The following is a 20,446-nucleotide window of genomic DNA, read 5'->3' on the forward strand; positions in this document are numbered from 1 at the left end:
GTACCGTATGTGGCAGTGTACCAAACTGCATGTTCATATGATTCAAGTCTTAACCCCTATGAATCTTATGTCGGGGATAATCCTGTGGTTTGGTTGCTCACTGAGCTTCAAAAACTATCATTGGACGTTGATAGGCTTTACAGCGGCAATATCCCAATGACCGAATCGGAGGAGGATAAAAAATTATGCAATGATGCAGTTAACTGTCATATTTGTGGGCTGCCATTAGGTAGAAAAGCTGAAACTCTGCATAGAGATCATTGTCGTCTTATGGGGAAGTTGCGTGTTGCAACTCAGAACGCATGAAATTTGAAGTATCATTTACCACGACACATACCCGTTCTCTTACATAATTTAAATGGATATGATACTCACTTTCTAGTTGAGCAGTTGGCTAATTTCACCTGGGAGGAAAATCAAGTCAGTGTTCTGCCTAAGAGAGTTGAGAAGTATATTTCATTCTCAAAACGAATGACGCTAAAAATTACGCTCTGCTTCCTTGACACGCTAAGTTTTATGCAGGCGCCACTCCAGCAACTCATTGAAACTCGATCTCGGGAGAATATGCATATCACTCGATCTGCATACCCCGATGAGGAAAAGTTTCAGCTCGTGACTAGGAAAGGAGTTTGCCTTACAAGTATTTTGATAGTAAGAGGAAACTCGACGATACCAGGCTATCCGACATCCTGCATTTACCAGTACTCTCATATGCGATGCCATAACTGGTGCAGATTATGAGTATGCTGTCATTGTCCGGCGGGAATTCAACATTCCAAATTTGGGTGAATACGCAAGACTACACATGGAATGACGTGAGTTTGCTGGGAGATGTTTTTGAAAAGTTCCAGAGTGCATGAATGGCCACATACTCTATGGACCCCACCTTTTATTAAACGGAACCTGGGTTGAACTGGGATGCGATACTCAAGAAAACGAGGCGCAGCATCGAACTGTTGACTGATACTGATATGCTTTTTGGAATGTGCTATCTGTGGAGAACTTTGCCAGTGTGTCCTTAGACACGCCAAGGCAAATAATCCACTTATGGGTTTGGAGGTCAACGCATTCCTCGATTCAAGTTCTGTTCTATATTTGGATGTGAATAATTCAGATGGGCACTCCATGATGCAGCCACTGCCGATAAGTGGGTTTCAATGGGTGTCCGAAAACAAGGGATTAGATGGAAAAATATTGGGTCCGGCGGCTGATTCTGATGTAGGGTATGTGGTGGGGACAGACCCCATATACCCTGTTAGTTTTCATGAAATGATAAGCGACTTGGCGTTATATCCAGAGCAACAAGTTCCATGAGGAAGTACTATCCCGGAACTGAAGACCACTGTTGGACACCAAGGAGGTATGTAATTTCCAGCAGCGTGTCAGCTTAGGGATGGAGCTAGGTAGAATCAAATGGGGTGGTTGAAGAAGTATATTGAATAAAATACTAAAACAAATTTTTATAAATTAATGAGTAATTCCATTTTCGGTAAAACCATGCAGAATGTAAGAAATGAATGCAACATTTTGGTAGGAGCGAACAGGGTGGGCACTGGGGCTTAAGAAAGAGCATCGCCAGACCAGATTTTAAGCAGGTCACTATTTTGAATGAGGACTTTGTTGCTGTGGAGATGTGAGTTTATGAAACCAGTCAGTTTGGATATGTGTATAATGGACATCTCCAAACTCCACATGTATCACTTGCACTATGAGTTTGCTATAACTCATTTTGTCCAACCAAAGTTACTTGATATGGATTCAGATAGCCTCAGCTATTGGGTGAAGATTTGTAATTAGCTGTCACGGTAATGAATTCGACACATCGGGATATGCAGCCAATAAACCTAACAATATCATTCCTTGGAACAAGATGATTTTCGGCGTAACGGAAGTGAGGCTATTGGATTTCCGATTGTGGAGTTTGTGGGCCTAAAATCCAAAATGTATGCATATCGTACAATAGGTGGAACCACCAGGAGGCGGGCTAAGGATGTGTGACGTGTGGCATCATGTGTCTTCACGGTCAAAGACTATTTGCATTGCCAGTAGGATGGTGTTAGTGGTGCACCGCTGCAAACTCCGCATTTGGTACAGCAGACTAGTATTAGATCACGAGGTCATGAGGTGTACACTGTGCTGCAACCTAACGTCTGACTGTCATTTCACTTGTGATGACAGGATCGAACCCCCCCTGTACTCACACTATTTACTTGAAGCGCAACAGGGGACGGTGGATTCTGACGGTGTGAATGAGAGAGAGTGTGTGAGTGCATGGCTGAGTGATAGCTTGTACCTAATAGTATGGCTCTTTTGTCATAGTTTAAGTATTGTATTAGGTAGAAATATTGGAACACGTGAGGCAATACTGACCCTACGACTTATCTTAGAAGAAAGATTAAGGAAAGACAAACCTACGTTTCTATCAGTTGCAGACTTAGAGAAAGCTTTTGACAATGTTGACTGGAACACTCTTTTTCAAATTCTAAAGGTGGCAGGAGTAAAATACAGGGAGGGAAAGGCTATTTACAATTTGTACAGAAACCAGATGGCAGTCATTAGAGTCGAGGGACATGAAAGGGAAGCAGTGGTTGGGAAGGGAGTGAGACAGGGTTGTAGCCGAGAGATGAATACACTAAACAGATTCAGAAGGACGTAAGTTGCAGTAAGTATTGGGAGATGAAGAATCTTGCACAGGATAGAGCAGCATGGAGAGCTGCATCAAACCAGTCTCAGGACTGAAGACCACAACAACAACAACAAATATTGTATGTGTGATGTATGGCGTGCCTGCATGTGTGAGTGCTTATGTGTGTCTGTATGTATGCCTGTGAGTGTGTTTGAGTGTGAATGTCTGTGTAAATATATAAGCCTGTGTGTAAATATATTCTGCTTATTTTTTTCTGAATAAGTAGCATATTATATGTGCAAGAATATATAAGCAGCATGTGCTTGAAAAAAATATAAAAGAAAGTTAAAAATGTGCAAAGTATGTAAAAAGATTAAAAATTGGACTAAAATCGTCAAAAAAGTTGAAAAATTGTAAATGAAGGGAAAAAATAATCTACCGTATTTCTCTCTTTTGCACTTCATGTGCGTGTGTGATTGTGTTAAAAAATGGTTCAAATGGCTCTGAGCACTATGGGGCTTAACTTATGAGGTCATCAGTCCCCTAGAACTTAGAACTACTTAAACCTAACCAACCTAAGGACATCACACACATCCGTGTCCGAGGCAGGATTCGAACCTGCAACTGTAGCGGTCACGCGGTTCCAGACTGTAGCGCATAGAACCGCTCGGTCACACCGGCCGGCTGCGATTGTGTGAAAGTATGTGTAAATAGATTAGTTTTTAAGTTTCACCTACCGCTAGCTGTCCAAGTCATACCAGTTTTAAGTCTGAGTGCTACCCTGTTCATTTTAGTGATGCTGTTTGGGATGAACATTTTAGGGTCATCCGCTTCGTTATATTACTTCAGATACTTGAGGTGGAAAATGTTTACAGCCACCCAATCGAACGAATAAATTAAGACTTCTTTTTGGGTAGAATTTCACTATTAATAGTATTTGTGCAAGAGAATCTACGCCTGTGCAGTAGCTGTAATCAGTACTGTAATGTAAGATAAACATTATTTTTTCAACCAGTAATATTATTTGTAAAACCAAGAACTGTGAATAAAATGAATATTGTAAAAAACAACAATATTTGTGGATGTAGAGCTGTATTACTACTGTGAATATTTATGTCTAAATACTAAATTGTTATTTTTTTATTTTTTCACAAATTCCTACCCTTGCAAATGTATATAAAGCTGTGCAAGATGCAAAGGTTTCAGTTGAAGCTTGGGGGAGGTGACGTTTAAAATGGAGGGAAACAAAATATATGTTTGCATGGGTTTTCGCCTATCGTGCTGCATGTATAGGCTTTTGGGGACAGGCGGCGCTTTCAAAGACATACAGCAAACATGGCTGAAATTATATCTCCTGTGCTTGAACGAAGTCACAGACGTAAGCTCAGAGCAAAGCTACATACTATGTACGTAGGAGCTATGTAGAAGCAAAGAAAAACCCAAACTGTGAGATAAAAAATTCATTTATTTTCATTAATCCAACTTAAAAGTAATTTCACATTTTCATAAGCATCAACACTATTTTCACACATCTTCTTGAGCTGATGGATAGCAGGACACCTGTGGAATTCCAGGTCTTCAGTAGATGCAAAACTTCAAGATTCGCTGCATCCATGTGATCTTCTTCTCGCCGTTGATATAGATTATGGTTTCAGGATGATCAAATATTCGAAGTAACGTCACAATTTCTCTATACGGTATACCAGGATCGTATCAGTGAAGTCCATGAAAGAAACGTGTTAGCCACTTTGCACTCCTCCGTGTTTTAGCGCAGTTCACATCAGTGAAAGGCTTCCTTGAAGCAATTCCGAGGGTGATGATGTGAGAAGTTTTAAGGGTTTATGCTATGCCAACATTACGTGTACGATCAATCTCTACCCCACTAAGTTCATAACGCATTTCCGGGATCAGGAATGCCAAAGCATTACGTGTAAGCTTTGATCCCACTGTATGACTACCATCCTTTTTCTTAAATGCGTAATTCAGATGTATGAAACTCTGCTTGGAAGAGTTAAAGCATCTTGGTGTTGGATGACAATCCGGATTTCATTGTTCCTGTTAAATGTCATTAAAGCATTAGGTTTATGTGAGAAGTACTCCTAGCGTATGATTCGCTCATCATATACCACTGGGTGAGATATATCGAGTGAGGCCTACAGATGTAAGAAACTCGTGTTATCACCTTGCGGTTCTGCTGCGACGTGCTGTGCTGTGCGCTGTGTGCGCTTGTTTTATATCTTACGCCAGTCTTATCTTAGATGTAATCGTACAATGATTTCCTCACCGCTAAAGTCAACAAGTTGCTTATTACAGTCTACAGTACGCATTTCCAGATAGTCCAATGCCTGAACTATCACTGGAAAGTATATAGCGTTGATAGGAGACTCGTAAATGTTATACCCTGGTGGGAAGAAACCGTAAATTGAATAAACCAATGTATACTTGAGATATCAGTTCGTTGCAGTGTTACACTCAACACGGATTTTACTGGCATGGAGAACGTCTAATGTCTGCCTCTCGGGATTAGCCGGGCGGTCTACGACGCTGCAAAAATGGTTCAAATGGCTCTAAGCAGTATGGGACTTACCAGCTGAGGTCATCAGTCCCCTAGACTTAGAACTACTTAAACCTAACTAACCTAAGGACATCACACACATCCATGCCCGAGGCAGGGTTCGAACCTGCGACCGTAGCAGCCGCGTAGTTCCCGACTGAAGTAAGACGCTGCAGTCATGGACTGTGCAGCTGGTCCCGACGGAGGTTCGAGTCCTCCCTCGGGCATGGGTGTGTGTATTTGTCCTTAGGATGCTTTAGGTTAAGTAGTGTGTAAGCTTAGGCACTGATGACCTTAGCAGTTATGTCCCATAAGATTTCACACACATTTGAACATTTTGAATATCTACTGCCTGATCAGATTTGTAAAATTTACTGTGATCTGTCTTCAAAACATGCCCCTTTGTGAAAACCGGTAGTGGGCCTATTGGATTTTTCTGTTTAAAGTCAGTCGACACATTCCCCGTCCTTATTTCAGATTTAAGTGTACTGATGTTGGCACGGGGCAAAATCCCTTTCCCGGACTGTTTAAAGCTTCGTTTAAATCTTTAGTGTCGTATGCACCAGGTTCAGTTTCCACAATTTCGTTTTTGTCATTAATTTACAGATACGGTTTATTGTTAACGCGGGTGATACTTCGAATGGTGTTATATGTCTCCAGTCCAATCAGCGCGGTACTCAAATCTCCAACGCTTGAATCAACTGGTGGGAAGTAATTCGCAAGTACTATAGACGATCGTTCTTTTAAATTCAAAGTGTACGACATTGCATCTAAACATCAACTAGTAAATGGAAGCTTAATATCCGTCCTTATATATCATTCGTAAACGTCAGGAGGAACGTGATGCATAGATGACCGCACAGGAATGTATTAAAGTCTTGGTAGCGTCGAAAATTGTAGACCATGTCTTTTGTCTGTGAAGTATCGTTGTAATTCTTCTGGAGGTTGCAGGTCACCGAAACAGTAGACATTATTTGTGTTTCCTTCTTTTTAAAAAATATGCTACCCTGAGAGTTCCAGGTCCTCCTGTTACGTCGAGATTCACAATTCCGCATTCTTCTGATTTCCACATAGTCTTCGGTAATGCATCGCGCATAAACACACCTCGGAATCTTGAATTCCTTTTAATAAACTTAAGCAGATCTGTTTTTCTAAGCGCCCTGTCTGATAGGACTGCTAGGGGGCTTTTTTTTATTGTTTATAAAGAGATCTAGTTCTTTCTTATATGGTTTCAGGTATAGCCCTTTCGCGATGGCTACTGCCTCCATCATGCGGTTATGTCTTTGTGCCTCCTGCAGTTGCTCCTGAGAGTTTTGTGCATTCATGACTGTCCTGTTAATAGCTGCAGCACCCCTAGCTAGTGAATCCACTGCTGAGAGACAATGTAGGGCAGGAATGAGGAAGGGAATAATTCCACCCGACTCTTTGGTATTGGTAGAACCCGGGGCCATAAATCGATTTCTTTTCTCGCTCTGTGCTGTTACAGGGCACTTTTAGCTGCATATAACCTCGGCAGAATAAAATTTTTCATACACCCTTTGGTTGTCATCTTCTTCCTTAGCGCACTATATGCAGCACTTGTAGCTTGGCTGAACTTCTTCACAACCAAGCCCAACTTAACTTTATCACGCATACTTTTTTTAACTACAGATGCTGCAATGCGTTGACCTATACCAGTATTCCTTCTCGAACGTGTTCAATCTGCGGTGTGACGATCTTCATTTGCTGCGTATGCGATGGTGAGCCACACACGTTGCGTCAAGCATATCTATCCTGATATCAACACGTGCCAATCGTTTATGAAAATTTGTTCCAGGTCCACAGAAATTATATCCAGGAATGTGTAATTCGACTGATATAGTTTGTCGAGAATACCGCCTCCTCCTCTAATACGTCGCCTACAAGCATATTATGCTACTGAGGTGGTCGTGGTCTGCACGCCCTATTATAAAGCAGATCGTCAGCGTCGATTCATTTGTTTCGTGTTGCGGAAAACGAAGCCATTTAACTAAGGCTCTATTCCCTCGAGATAAACATCTGGTTCCGAGCTCTTTTGTAACTCATCTATGTGAAGGCATCCTGCAATTTCAGTACCTCAGATGTCCCTTAACGGATAGGTTCTGGGATTCGTTCTCTGCACTTTGGAAACTGTGAATCCCTTGGTTGACCAGTTTGGCATGTATGACTTCCCAAATGCTGTCTTGTGTTTTGAAATACGTACTAAATCACTTACATTAAATTGCCGTTTGCCAGGATCTAACATTTTAATACGAATATATACTGTAGCTAGAAGTCTATTATCACGAACACCGATTGGTCTCGTTTTATTGTGCGATGTTTGGTTCGACTATACTATTTATTTTCGGGAGGATATCGGCCCATTTGTGTGAGACACGAAATTGAATTGTATCCACATTTGGATTTGCACTGTTCTGTTCAAGCATTCCACGATACTCGCCTTCAAGTGGATGAACGTCGAGTAGTAATACACTCCTGGAAATGGAAAAAAGAACACATTGACACCGGTGTGTCAGACCCACCATATTTGCTCCGGACACTGCGAGAGGGCTGTACAAGCAATGATCACACGCACGGCACAGCGGACCACCAGGAACCGCGGTGTTGGCCGTCGAATGGCGCTAGCTGCGCAGCATTTGTGCACCGCCGCCGTCAGTGTCAGCCAGTTTGCCGTGGCATACGGAGCTCCATCGCAGTCTTTAACACTGGTAGCATGCCGCGACAGCGTGGACGTGAACCGTATGTGCAGTTGACGGACTTTGAGCGAGGGCGTATAGTGGGCATGCGGGAGGCCGGGTGGACGTATCGCCGAATTGCTCAACACGTGGGGCGTGAGGTCTCCACAGTACATCGATGTTGTCGCCAGTGGTCGGCGGAAGGTGCACGTGCCCGTCGACCTGGGACCGGACCGCAGCGACGCACGGATGCACGCCAAGACCGTAGGATCCTACGCAGTGCCGTAGGGGACCGCACCGCCACTTCCCAGCAAATTATGGACACTGTTGCTCCTGGGGTATCGGCGAGGACCATTCGCAACCGTCTCCATGAAGCTGGGCTACGGTCCCACACACCGTTAGGCCGTCTTCCACTCACGCCCCAACATCGTGAAGCCCGCCTCCAGTGGTGTCGCGACAGGCGTGAATGGAGGGACGAATGGAGACGTGTCGTCTTCAGCGATGAGAGTCGCTTCTGCCTTGGTGCCAATGATGGTCGTATGCGTGTTTGGCGCCGTGCAGGTGAGCGCCACAATCAGGACTGCATACGACCGAGGCACACAGGGCCAATACCCGGCATCATGGTGTGGGGAGCGATCTCCTACACTGGCCGTACACCTCTGGTGATCGTCGAGGGGACACTGAATAGTGCACGCTACATCCAAACCGTCATCGAACCCATCGTTCTACCATTCCTAGACCGGCAAGGGAACTTGCTGTTCCAACAGGAAAATGCACGTCCGCACGCCACCCAACGTGCTCTAGAAGGTGTAAGTCAACTACCTTGGCCAGCAAGATCTCCGGATCTGTCCCCCATTGAGCATGTTTGGGACCGGATGAAGCGTCGTCTCACGCGGTCTGCACCGTCCAGCACGAACGCTGGTCCAACTGAGGCGCCAGGTGGAAATGGCATGGCAAGCCGTTCCACAGGACTACATCCAGCATCTCTACGATCGTCTCCATGGGAGAATAGCAGCCTGCATTGCTGCGAAAGGTGGATATACACTGTACTAGTGCCGACATTGTGCATGCTCTGTTGCCTGTCTCTATGTGCCTGTGGTTCTGTCAGTGTGGTCATGTGATGTATCTGACCCCAGGAATGTGTCAATAAAGTTTCCCCTTTCTGGGACAATGAATTCACGGTGTTCTTATTTCAATTTCCAGGAGTGTATATTCCATAGCGCTCTATCACAGTCTTGAAATATCTACTGTAAAATGCATCGCCGTTATCTTTTGAAGGTTTTCTGGGATTAGATTCGTCCCCGTCTGCAGCAATCCCTCAAACACATGCGCCAGAGCCCTCCCAGTTTTCACTTTCACAGGTAATGCCCAGGTGTTTTAAGAAAAAGTGTCAGTGACCATTAAAATATATTTGAATCCGTAATTCACCCCTGAATATTCCCTCAAATCGAAAAGATCCGCCTACCACAGGTCGTCCAAACCTTTTAATCACAACATATCTTCGAGGGTATACTTTGCTGGCTGGTTTTTGCAGTTCTCGAAATACAGTCTCCATATTTATTCGGTGATGCCTCTCTAAGTTCGGAAATTAATGAAAGAACTTCATTCGAATGAACTGTATTACCAGCGGCAGCTGATTCCATGAGCAGTCGTAGCCGGTCTTTTAGCTCATTGGGGTCGTCGTGATATATCTGCAGGACTCGATTGCTCACTCTTTTATGCTAAATGTCAGTACCATCGCCACTGCTGTTTTTTTCACCATCCAATACAGGTTTTATAATGGATTTGTATTTCACATTGCTTCGACTTCTTGTATTCTTATGCAGATCAGACAAAAGCAATATTTGACGATACATTTCCATATCTTTAGGCGAATAATTTACAGTTTTGTTGGTCTTGGGAAAATACGGTTCAGTAGACCGGCTATTCTTTGAAACTGTTTATAGCTGATCTGTGTTGTTTTTTCATTTAAAGTTATAAGCTGCGTGCGCAACATGTATGGTTTTCCATCACTGTCACGCAATGTTTTGTTTATCCTAGCGTCGCTATGACGGTTAAGGAACACAGCAATAGCGTCATCGTCGTCTTTGTGGAATTGCTCTGAGAGTTCATCGAGAGATTCTGTAACTGGTTTAAAGGTTTCTCGCAGAGTGTGCTCCCCATTCAAATGACCTAACCTCAGCAAACGTAACTTCTAGCGAATGGCCTTCCATGCTTCGATGACTTTATGCTTAGTCGTCGTCTCTTGGTATACTAATCGAACTTCTGTGCAGCGTGAGGTTGTATACATTCACCCTTCTTCTTATGCTCCTTCCCCTTCACGGTAACAACTATTTTCCCTTCAGTTAAGTCGCCTACTTTCTTTTCAATTGCGTTAACCCGCACATACAGTGTCCCCTTCTCAGTAACAGGCGTTTCCTCTTTAGTTAGGTCGTTTACTTTCTTCTCGGTTGCATTAACCTGATCACCCAGTCTCAGAAAGGTATGAAAATATATCTCTAGTTCCTTGGGTACGCCTCTAACTTTACGTTGGAGAGTTTGAATTTTCGCATCCATTTATAAGCGAATGTTTTGTCTATGCATACCCATCCTGTCAAACTGAGCTCGTGGCATGCTTGCGAATTTATCCATGGTAATGCATATAATGAAGTACTCACCTCTTTGCACGGCTATATATAGGGACTCCTGGAAGTTCCGTCTATACCTGCCATCACTCAGTTTTCTTGTTTTATCAATAACGAGAAACCCATGATCTTTACGAAGTCATTGCACGACATATCGGTTCATATATGAGCCTGTTAAATGTGTTTCAAATTCAGACTGTCCCGTCTGAATGCAATGATTGGGTTTGCATTATTCGTCAATAGTTGTTTTGGGATTCTGGAATATGTCTGACACAGATGAAATACATCAACAGCCGATACATCTACGGCCGATTCTGGACACTATCAACTTGCACAGTTATGGACTGGCCAAATACCTGGCGACAATGTTAAAAACACTGGTGGGACACTGTAGCCATCACGTGAAAAACTCCGCAGATTTAGTGAGAATGGTTCAAAAATGGCTCTGAGCACTATGGGACTCAACTGCTGTGGTCATTAGTCCCCTAGAACTTAGAACTACTTAAACCTAACTAACCTAAGGACATCACACACATCCATTCCCGAGGCAGGATTCGAACCTGCGACCGTAGCAGTCGCACGGTTCCGGACTGCGCGCCTAGAACCGCGAGACCACCGCGGCCGGCATTTAGTGAGAATACTGAAGGACATCCGAATACAGAGAGATGACCCACTCACGAGCTTCGACGTCACCTCTTCAAGACGCCTTGGCACTCCTTAATTAGCACTTCGAATCTGAACAGTGAAGCTCTTTGAATATGCACTTACGACCATCTACTTCAAGTGAAATCGAGGGCATTATGAACAAGTGGATGGAGTGGCCATGGGGTCTCCCTTTGCTCCAGGGATTGCAAATCTTTATACGGAACACTTTGAGGAGGTGGCCCTACAAACTGCTCACCGTAAACCAAGGCACTTCTTCCGCTATGTCGACGATACTTTCGTGATATGGCAGCATGGCAGGCAGGCACTGGAGGAGCTAAGGGACCACCTAAACAGCATACATGAGATTACACCTTCACGATGGAAGTAGAGGAGAATGGCTGTATTCCACTCCTGGACGTACTGATTAGGAAGAAGGCGTATGGCACGCTGCCCCATTCAGTGTATAGAAAGAAGACGCACACAGACCTGTACCTCCATGCAACCAGCTGCCACCATCCAGCCTTTACGCCAGTCAGTACTGGCCACCTTGGTACTAAGGGCACTCGTCATTTGTGACAAAGAAAGCCTCTCAGGCGAATTACACCAACTAAGAGAGGTATTTCGGAAAAATGGGTACAGTGAAACACAGATTGGTAAGGCGTTTAAGAGGAGACAGGCTGACATATTTCGGGAAGAGGAAGAAGAAGAAGAAGAAGAGGAACATAAAAAGAGACTCGCCTTTCTGCCATATTTGGGGCCCCTGTCAGACAAAATCGGGAGGCTAGTGAGAAAATCGAACATAGATACCGTCTTCCGACCACCGCCGAAGACGGAAGAGCTGCTGAGCTCAGCTAAAGACCCACTCAGACTCAACACACCTGGCATATATAGCATTTCCTGCGAATGTGGTGTACAGTACATTGGACAAACGCAGCGTTGCATCTCGAAAAGTTGCGAGGAACACATCTGACTTGAACAGACAGAGAAATCTGCTATAGCTGAACATAGTATCAAAGAAAAAAGAAAACCACACCTTTGATTTAGAGAACACCAGGGTGCTGCGCCGAGCCCGGAGCTATTGGAATAGCGTCATTAAAGAATCGGTAGAAATACCACAAAGTCTCGGTTGACGGCTGTCTACCTCTTCATGCCCTTCATCCAGGGGTTTCTACATCTACATGACTACTCTGCAATTCACATTTAAGTGCTTGGCAGAGGGTTCATCGAACCACAATCATACTATCTCTCTACTATTCCACTCCCGAACAGCGAGCGGGAAAAACGAACACCTAAACCTTTCTGTTCGAGCTCTGATTTCTCTTATTTCATTTTGATGATCATTCCTACCTATGTAGGTTGGGCTCAACAAAATATTTTCACATTCGGAAGAGAAAGTTGGTGACTGAAATTTCGTAAAAAGGTCTCGCCGCGACGTAAAACGTCTATGCTTTAATGACTTCCATCCCAACTCGTGTATCATATCTGCCACACTCTCTCCCCTATAACGCGATAATACAAAACGAGCTGCCCTTTTTTGCACCCTTCGATGTCCTCCGTCAATACCACCTGGTAAGGATCCCACACCGTGCAGCAATATTCTAACAGAGGACGAACGAGTGTAGTGTAAGCTGTCTCTTTAGTGGACTTGTTGCATCTTCTAAGTGTCCTGCCAATGAAACGCAACCTTTGGCTCGCCTTCCCGATAATATTATCTATGTGGTCCTTCCAACTGAAGTTGTTCGTAATTTTAACACCCAGGTACTTAGTTGAATTGACAGCCTTGAGAATTGTACTATTTATCGAGTAATCGAATTCCAACGGATTTCTTTTGGAACTCATGTGGATCATCTCACACTTTTCGTTATTTAGCGTCAACTGCCACCTGACACACCATACAGCAATCTTTTCTAAATCGCTTTGCATCTGATACTGGTCTTCGGATGACCTTACTAGACGGTAAATTACAGCATCATCTGCGAACAATCTAAGAGAACTGCTCAGATTGTCACCCAGGTCATTTATATAGATCAGGAACAGCAGAGGTCCCAGGACGCTTCCCTGGGGAACACCTGATATCACTTCAGTTTTACTCGATGATTTGCCGTCTATTACTACGAATTGCGACCTTCCCGACAGGAAATCATGAATCCATTCGCACAACTGAGGCGATACTCCATAGGCCCACAGCTTGATTAGAAGTCGCTTGTGAGGAACAGTGTCAAAAGCTTTCCGGAAATCTAGAAATACGGAATCTACTTGAGATCCCCTGTCGATAGCGGCCATTACTTCGTGCGAATAAAGAGCTAGCTGCGTTGCACAAGAGCGATGTTTTCTGAAGCCATGCTGATTACGTGTCAATAGATAGTTCCCTTCGAGGTGATTCATAATGTTTGAATACAGTATATGCTCCAAAACCCTACTGCAAACCGACGTCAATGATATAGGTCTGTAGTTAAATGGATTACTCCTACTACCCTTCTTGAACACTGGTGCGACCTGCGCAATTTTCCGATCTGTAGGTACAGATCTATCGGTGAGCGAGCGGTTGTATATGAGTGCTAAGTAGGGAGCTATAGTATCAGCGTAATTTGAAAGGAACCTAATCGGTATACAATCTGGACCTGAAGACTTGCCCGTATCAAGCGATTTGAGTTGCTTCGCAACCCCTAAGGTATCTACTTCTAAGAAACTCATGCTAGCAGATGTTCGTGTTTCAAATTCTGGAATATTCCATTCGTCTTCCCTGGTGAAGGAATTTCGGAAAACTGCGTTCAATAACTCCGCTTTAGCGGCACAGTCGTCGGTAACAGTACCATCGGCACTGCGCAGAGAAGGTATTGACTGCGTCTTGCCGCTTGTGTACTTTACATACGACCAGAATTTCTTCGGATTTTATACCAAATTTCGAGACAATGTTTCGTTGTGGAACCTATTAAAGGCATCTCGCATCGAAGTACGTGCCAAATTTCGCGCGTCTGTAAATTTTAGCCCATCTTCGGGATTTCACGTTCTTCTGAACTTCGCATTCTTTTTCCGTTGCCTCTGCAACAGCGTTCGGACCTTTTTTGTGTACCACGGGGGATCCGTTCCATCTCTTACCAATTTATGAGGTATGAATCTCTCAATTGCTGTTGCTACTATATCTTTGAATTTGAGCCACATCTCGTCTACATTCGCATAGTCAGTTCGGAAGGAATGGAAATTGTCTTTTAGGAAGGCTTCTAGTGACACTTTATCCGCTTTTTTAAATAAACTTATTTTGCGTTTGTTTCTGATGGATTTGGAAGAAACTGTATTGAACCTAGCTACAACGACCATGTGATCACTAATCCCTGTATCAGTCATGATGTTCTCTATCACCTCTGGATTTTTTGTGGCTAAGAGGTCAAGTATGTTTTCGCAACCATTTACAATTCGCGTGGGTTCGTGGACGAACTGCTCGAAATAATTTTCGGAGAAAGCATTTAGGACAACCTCGGAAGACGTTTTCTGCCTACCACCGGTTTTGAACAAGTATTTTTGCCAACATACCGAGGGTAGGCTTAAGTCCCCACCAACTATAACCGTATGAGTGGGGTATTTATTTGTTACGAGACTCAAACTTTCTCTGAACTGTTCCGCAACTGTATCATCGGAGTGTGGGGGTCGGTAGAAGGAGCCAATTATTAACTTAATTCGGCTCTTAAGTATTACCTCCACCCACACCAATTCGCACGGAGTATCTACTTCGACTTCACTACAAGATAAACTACTACTGACAGACACAAACACTCCACCACCAATTCTGCCTAATCTATCTTTCCTGAACACTATCTGAGACTTCGTAAAAATTTCTGCAGAACTTATTTCAGGCTTTAGCCAGCATTCTGTACCTATAACGATATCAGCTTCTGTGCTTTCTATTAGCTCTTGAAGCTCAGGGACTTTTCCAGCGCAACTACAACAATTTACAACTATAATTCTGCCGCTTGAAACTGCTTCTCGAAGGAGTCGGCGAGGGCGTTCGCCTTTTCAGCATGGCTGTAGACCAGACCGCGCTCGCCGTGCAGTGGCGGCATCCTAGCGCGTCTTTTTGTGAACTGTTTGGTTGCTTGCTATAGTGTATGATCGTCTACTTTGAGAACTGTGAGGCGGTTTTTCAGTTGCTGGTTTCTGTGCTCATTGAGCGCTATCTTCAGTTCTCGCTGTAGAACCTTGAGCAGATTCCTGGTGGCTTGATTTCTGGTGATCTTCCACTCTTTTGCCACACTGTTCTTATGTCGAATTTGAGCTAGCAAGTGTTCCGGGAGCTGTATTTGCGGCGCTGGGCCATCCCTTTGTGGTGGGGTGGCCTCTTCCTCTGCCTGAAAGATGGTACCTGTTAAGTCTTATAGAGCTGCTGGCCCCACCTTATATCCCCGATGTGATCGGATGCTGCGTTCCTATTGGCTACAGACAATTTCAGGCACCTCTGGTGGTACAATTGTGTTGGGGCGAGAGGGGGGGTGAGGGGGGGAGGGAGCGGAAGGGGGCGGTGTACTTAGTTTTCTTTCCAGGAGGATCGGTTTTCGAGTTCCAGAAAGGCAGCACCATTTTTAATGTCTGCCGGTTCCTAGGCGGGAGTGGGGTGTGACGCCAGTACAGCCCTGGGACAAAGAAATTCCCACCAAAATTCGAAACTCTCGCCAATAGGGTAGGTGGGGGAGGGGAGGGATGGAGGGTGGGGATGGTGCTGGAACCCTGTGTAGCCTTAGGAAAACACATGAAGTCATCTGGGTGTGAGTGTGATGCGTGTTCTTGGTTTATTCGCATATCAATTTGCCGCTCTCACCCTACTAATAATCCTAAGTGCGAAAGGACAGACAACATTTTACGGCATTCTGTACTGCTTATAGTAGAGGAACGGTACAGAGACAATAATGAAAGACATGTGCGGAAAAACAGGCTAACCCGCAAATGTAAAAGCTTAGAGGTGTGTTCCCATCTTTTGCTGGGTTTGGGAACTATCAAAATTGACAGATGGCAACATTTCTCTTTAATATTTTACATTTGAATGTTTGCCCGTTTTTACGCTCATGTCTGGCCTGCCCTAAGTCCCGATCGCAATCTACTGAACCAGAAAGTCGACTTCACTCGAGACCCCAGCGTCCAACATCACTAACTTCACTCGTTTCGCTTTTTGAGCAAGAATGGGCTGCAATACCTCCACAGACAAGCAGACGTCTCATCGCAAGTGTTTCCAGCAGAATTCAAGCAGTCATAAAGCGGAGGGTAGACACACTCTTTATTAATATCCACTAATAGGTTTCTGGACGTTTTTGATGAGATACTCTAGTCCTAGCGACGACGAGCTGCAACTGGTCCCAAAGATGTTGGTGTCAGCAGATGCTGCAACGCAGACGATTTCTTACACATGGCAAAACAATATACCGATCGAAAATGTCACTTGATTCACATCCCTGCTGATGCCGTTGGACTCCACGTCTGAGATGTGCATTGGCACCCAGCCACCTTCATCATCCACGATCAGGCAAAGCCCTTTTTTTCTTGGTGTTTCCAAGTATCTTTTCTCCAAAGTATTTCAACGCAGATTTGCTACTAAATCCTTGTTACTGCCAAACGTAGCACGTATTTACATATACAGGATGAGGCAGCAACGACAGGCACCTCACATTTATCCAGAATGAATAAATATGTCGACTTATGGTTTTCGCCAAGTTATAGCGGACAATATGGCGAATTTCCTGATGTTCACAAGTAATTTTTATCGTTTATAGTTGCCGAATGACGACACTGACTTTGTTTCTTTTTCTAATGGGACTATATAGCATGTTCATTTTAACTGAAGACATTGAAATATCTCGAAAACTACACATCAGACCGAAAAAAAAGTTACAATTCCAATTTGTTTGTCTCAGAGGAGGATATCCAGAGATACCACACTCGACTGCCCACCCCATCCTGTGCGTGGGTGCCGGGGGGCCAGTTTGAAACCTTCAATAGTGAATGATGATTAACTGACAAGTTCAGCTGCCGACAGGTGTTTTTGATATACCTCGATGTGGAAGGCTGAAAATGTGTTCCCCGACCGGGACTCGAACCCGGGATCTCCTGCTTACATGGCTGACGCTCTATCCATCTGAGCCACCAAGGACACAGAGGAATAGCGCGACTGTAGGGACTTATCCCTTGCACGCTTCCCGTAAGACTCACATTCCCAACTGTCCACAATTCTACATATGTATTGTATCTTATAGACATCTGCCCACCCACTCATTACTCGCGCACGCTTTGGCGATTCCCGTAAGAGTTTGGGCAACCTGTGCGCATTCGCACAGACGAATGTCTATAAGGTACAATACATATGTAGAATTGTGCACAGTAGGGGAATGTGAGTCTCACGGGAAGCGTACAAGGACTAAGTTCCTGCAGTCGCACTATTCAGCTGTGTCCTCGGTGGCTCAGATGGTATGCCGGCACGGTAGCTCAGGGTGTTCGGTCAGAGGGTTAGCTGCCATCTGTAACAAAAAAACTGAGTTAAAAAAAAAGAAGAGAGAGAGATGGATAGAGCGTCTGCCATGTAAGCAGGAGATCCCGGGTTCGAGTCCCGGTCGGGGCACACACTTTCAGCTGTCCGCATCGAGGTATATCACCAACACCTGTCGACAGCTGAGGTTGTCAGTTAGTCATCATTTATTCCAGGGAAAAGCTACACAGTCATCAACAGTAACTGTTCTTTCGAGAACAAGTTACTGTCTTCATATATATACCTTCAATAGTAACTTCCGTTTTTTTATTGCAGATTACGATTCTACAGCACAATCTACATCAGTTATGTTGAAGCATTTTCTTCGTTTCGTCACGGATGGCACTGTAATCGGAGGAATAGAAATGGGTACACAATCGTAATTGTGACATGTTTCTCAATGGCCCTTAAATATCCGATGGCACGTGAGACCCCATCTCCACGCTGCGAGCGTGGGTCAGGTCAGTATTTCAGAACTCCTAATTGGGAACCTTATTCTCAACATTGTATTCTCCGATATATCGAACAAGAGATTACACGACTCGCCACTGTGGCCATGGCCTGAGGGGAACACTACTGTACTTTTCCAATTAGAGTAAGTGTTCAAACGTAGTAGCGCCGACTCCGATACTCTTAGTGATTCTCTTTCCAAACGACCGTATAGAGGACAGAAGCATATCTGCGAGAATGTCAGCACAGCCGTTTCTGATGCGGTCCATCATGTTTTCAGTGCCTGTGGCCTTGCTAGTACACTTTATCTTTTAAATATCCCTGCAGAAAGAAATCCGGCGACGTCAAAGCCGGCGATCCAGAGGGTCAATTAATAGCGCTACTTCTATCGATTCACTGACCAGTGCTTCAACTGGGTAATGCGCTAGGCAGCCATCATGCTGAAACCACATACGTTGTCGAACGTCCAGGGTAGCATCCAACAGTAGAACCGGTAGTTCCTGCTCTAAAAACGTTCGATATATGCGTCCATTTAACGTTTCGTCGATAAACTACGGCCAATGTGTTTGTTCTCCGTAATGCCAAATCGTACTTTAACCGACCAAGGACGTTAATGGTCAACTTACCGTAATCAGTGGGGATTGTCTACACTTCAGTAATAGACGTTATGCCGATAACGCTACCACGGGTTGTGAACGTAAACTCATCGGAAAATAGTACCTCGGCAAAGAACGTGGGGGTCGTTTGCATTTGTTGACATGCCCATGCACAAAACACTACCCAGTTATAGAAAGCGGTGCCATGAAGTTCTTGACGCATTGACACATGGCGTGGATGATACTTATGACGATGCAGTATTGTGGAAATACTACCTACGTTCATATCGGAATCGCGGTGTAATTCCCGGGCGCTTATCTGTGGGTTGTGGTTGCCCTGCCGCTAGTACAGCTATATCCTTAGCTTCTCTTCTAAAACGATTGCTTCGTTTCCTTTTGCCGGTCTGTACACTGCCATCAGACGTAAAGGCGTTCAAAGCCATGTAAAAGTACGCACGAGACAGAACATTCTCTGGAAAACGCTCGGCATACAAACCAACATTCTCTGTAAACCGGGATCGTTTCAGTTTTTTCTTCTGTGAATGCAACATTCGTTGTCCTCTTGCACGTCTGTTCTCCAAATGATAGGAGTACAGGCAATAAGCACTGCGCAAGTGTTGTAATGTTTAGAGCCGCTATCTGTTCTACGTCTGCACGGTAGACGAGCGCCGGCTGCGCTGGCGTACGCCTTCGCTAGCACACCGGTCGTCACTAGGAAGCATTATGTAGCAGGCGCTGAACTAAGGGTGCCTATGACAAGTGACGACCAAGACGCCCCCAGCCTACACGCCCATAACGCCCCCTGGGCAGCGTACATATAGGCCGCCACCACCGAACGAGCTGTCTCAATCTCAGTACCTCAGTATGTAGCATCGGGACTCAGTTCGCATTCCATGTCAATACGTCGCACTATGCAGTAGTCCTCCATAGCGATAGTCGTTGCCTCGCACCTTAGCTAGTTGTGAGCGAACGTTGTCCATTGTATATTGACATTGATATGGACACAGACAAGATTCAAAGATTAGTACATGTTATTTGATTGCTGTTAACCACAGAACTTCAGTTTAGACGTCATTGAAGTACTTAATTGATTCCTGCAATAAAGTGTATTTTAACAACGTGCCTGCCCCGTTAAACCCCCCCACACACACATATGCCGAGGAGTAGATGCGAGTCATCCTGGGGCATCGGGACTCCCAGCAATGGTCATCCTGCCAGCTGGCCTTTGCTGAGGCTGGGTGGCGCCAGTGGTGAGGGCCCCTGGTCGGTGTGGGTGGCATCAGGTCAGATGACACGCGATGAAATGTAGTACATCATCTCTTGCTGGTGGTCAAACACCAGCTGTCTCTAAGCATTCATGGGCTCAATTCTATTCATGGAAGTACGACCCAAAATCGTTCCCCTCCCTGGCCACACCATGGGAGGAACGTCAGGCTAAATATGGCAGCAGCTATTATTTGCCCCAGTACCCTGTATATTCTAGGGCTGATGGGGAATCTTTCATGACAATGAAGCTTCAGTTTTTTGTTGAGCATTTAGAGGACAAGTTTAGGGAGGTGGAGGGCTTCTCCAAAATAAGATCTGGGTCAGTCTTGATGAAAACAGCATCCTCTACCCGGTCAAGGGAGTTACTCGCTTGTGACAAGCTGGGGAGATGTTTCTGTAACCATCACGCCCTGTAATACCTTAAATATGGTCTAGGGCATCATATGTCAATGGGACCCTCTTTTACAGTCTGACGATGAGCTGTGCG

The 20,446-nt window shown here is 44.7% G+C and overlaps 1 protein-coding gene and 1 non-coding gene across 2 annotated transcripts in view; both read right to left on the reverse strand.

Annotated features, from left to right (window-relative positions):
• Positions 1-20,446, reverse strand: part of LOC126353082 (beta-1,4-glucuronyltransferase 1-like) — a 174,560-nt gene that overhangs the window by 21,246 nt on the left and 132,868 nt on the right. The window lies entirely within an intron of this gene.
• Trnat-ugu (transfer RNA threonine (anticodon UGU)) lies at positions 17,202-17,275 on the reverse strand. The gene has a single exon. It is a non-coding gene; the product is annotated as a tRNA-Thr (tRNA).

The sequence above is a fragment of the Schistocerca gregaria genome, chromosome 1, assembly GCF_023897955.1.
Source record: "Schistocerca gregaria isolate iqSchGreg1 chromosome 1, iqSchGreg1.2, whole genome shotgun sequence".
Taxonomy (NCBI): domain Eukaryota; kingdom Metazoa; phylum Arthropoda; class Insecta; order Orthoptera; family Acrididae; genus Schistocerca; species Schistocerca gregaria.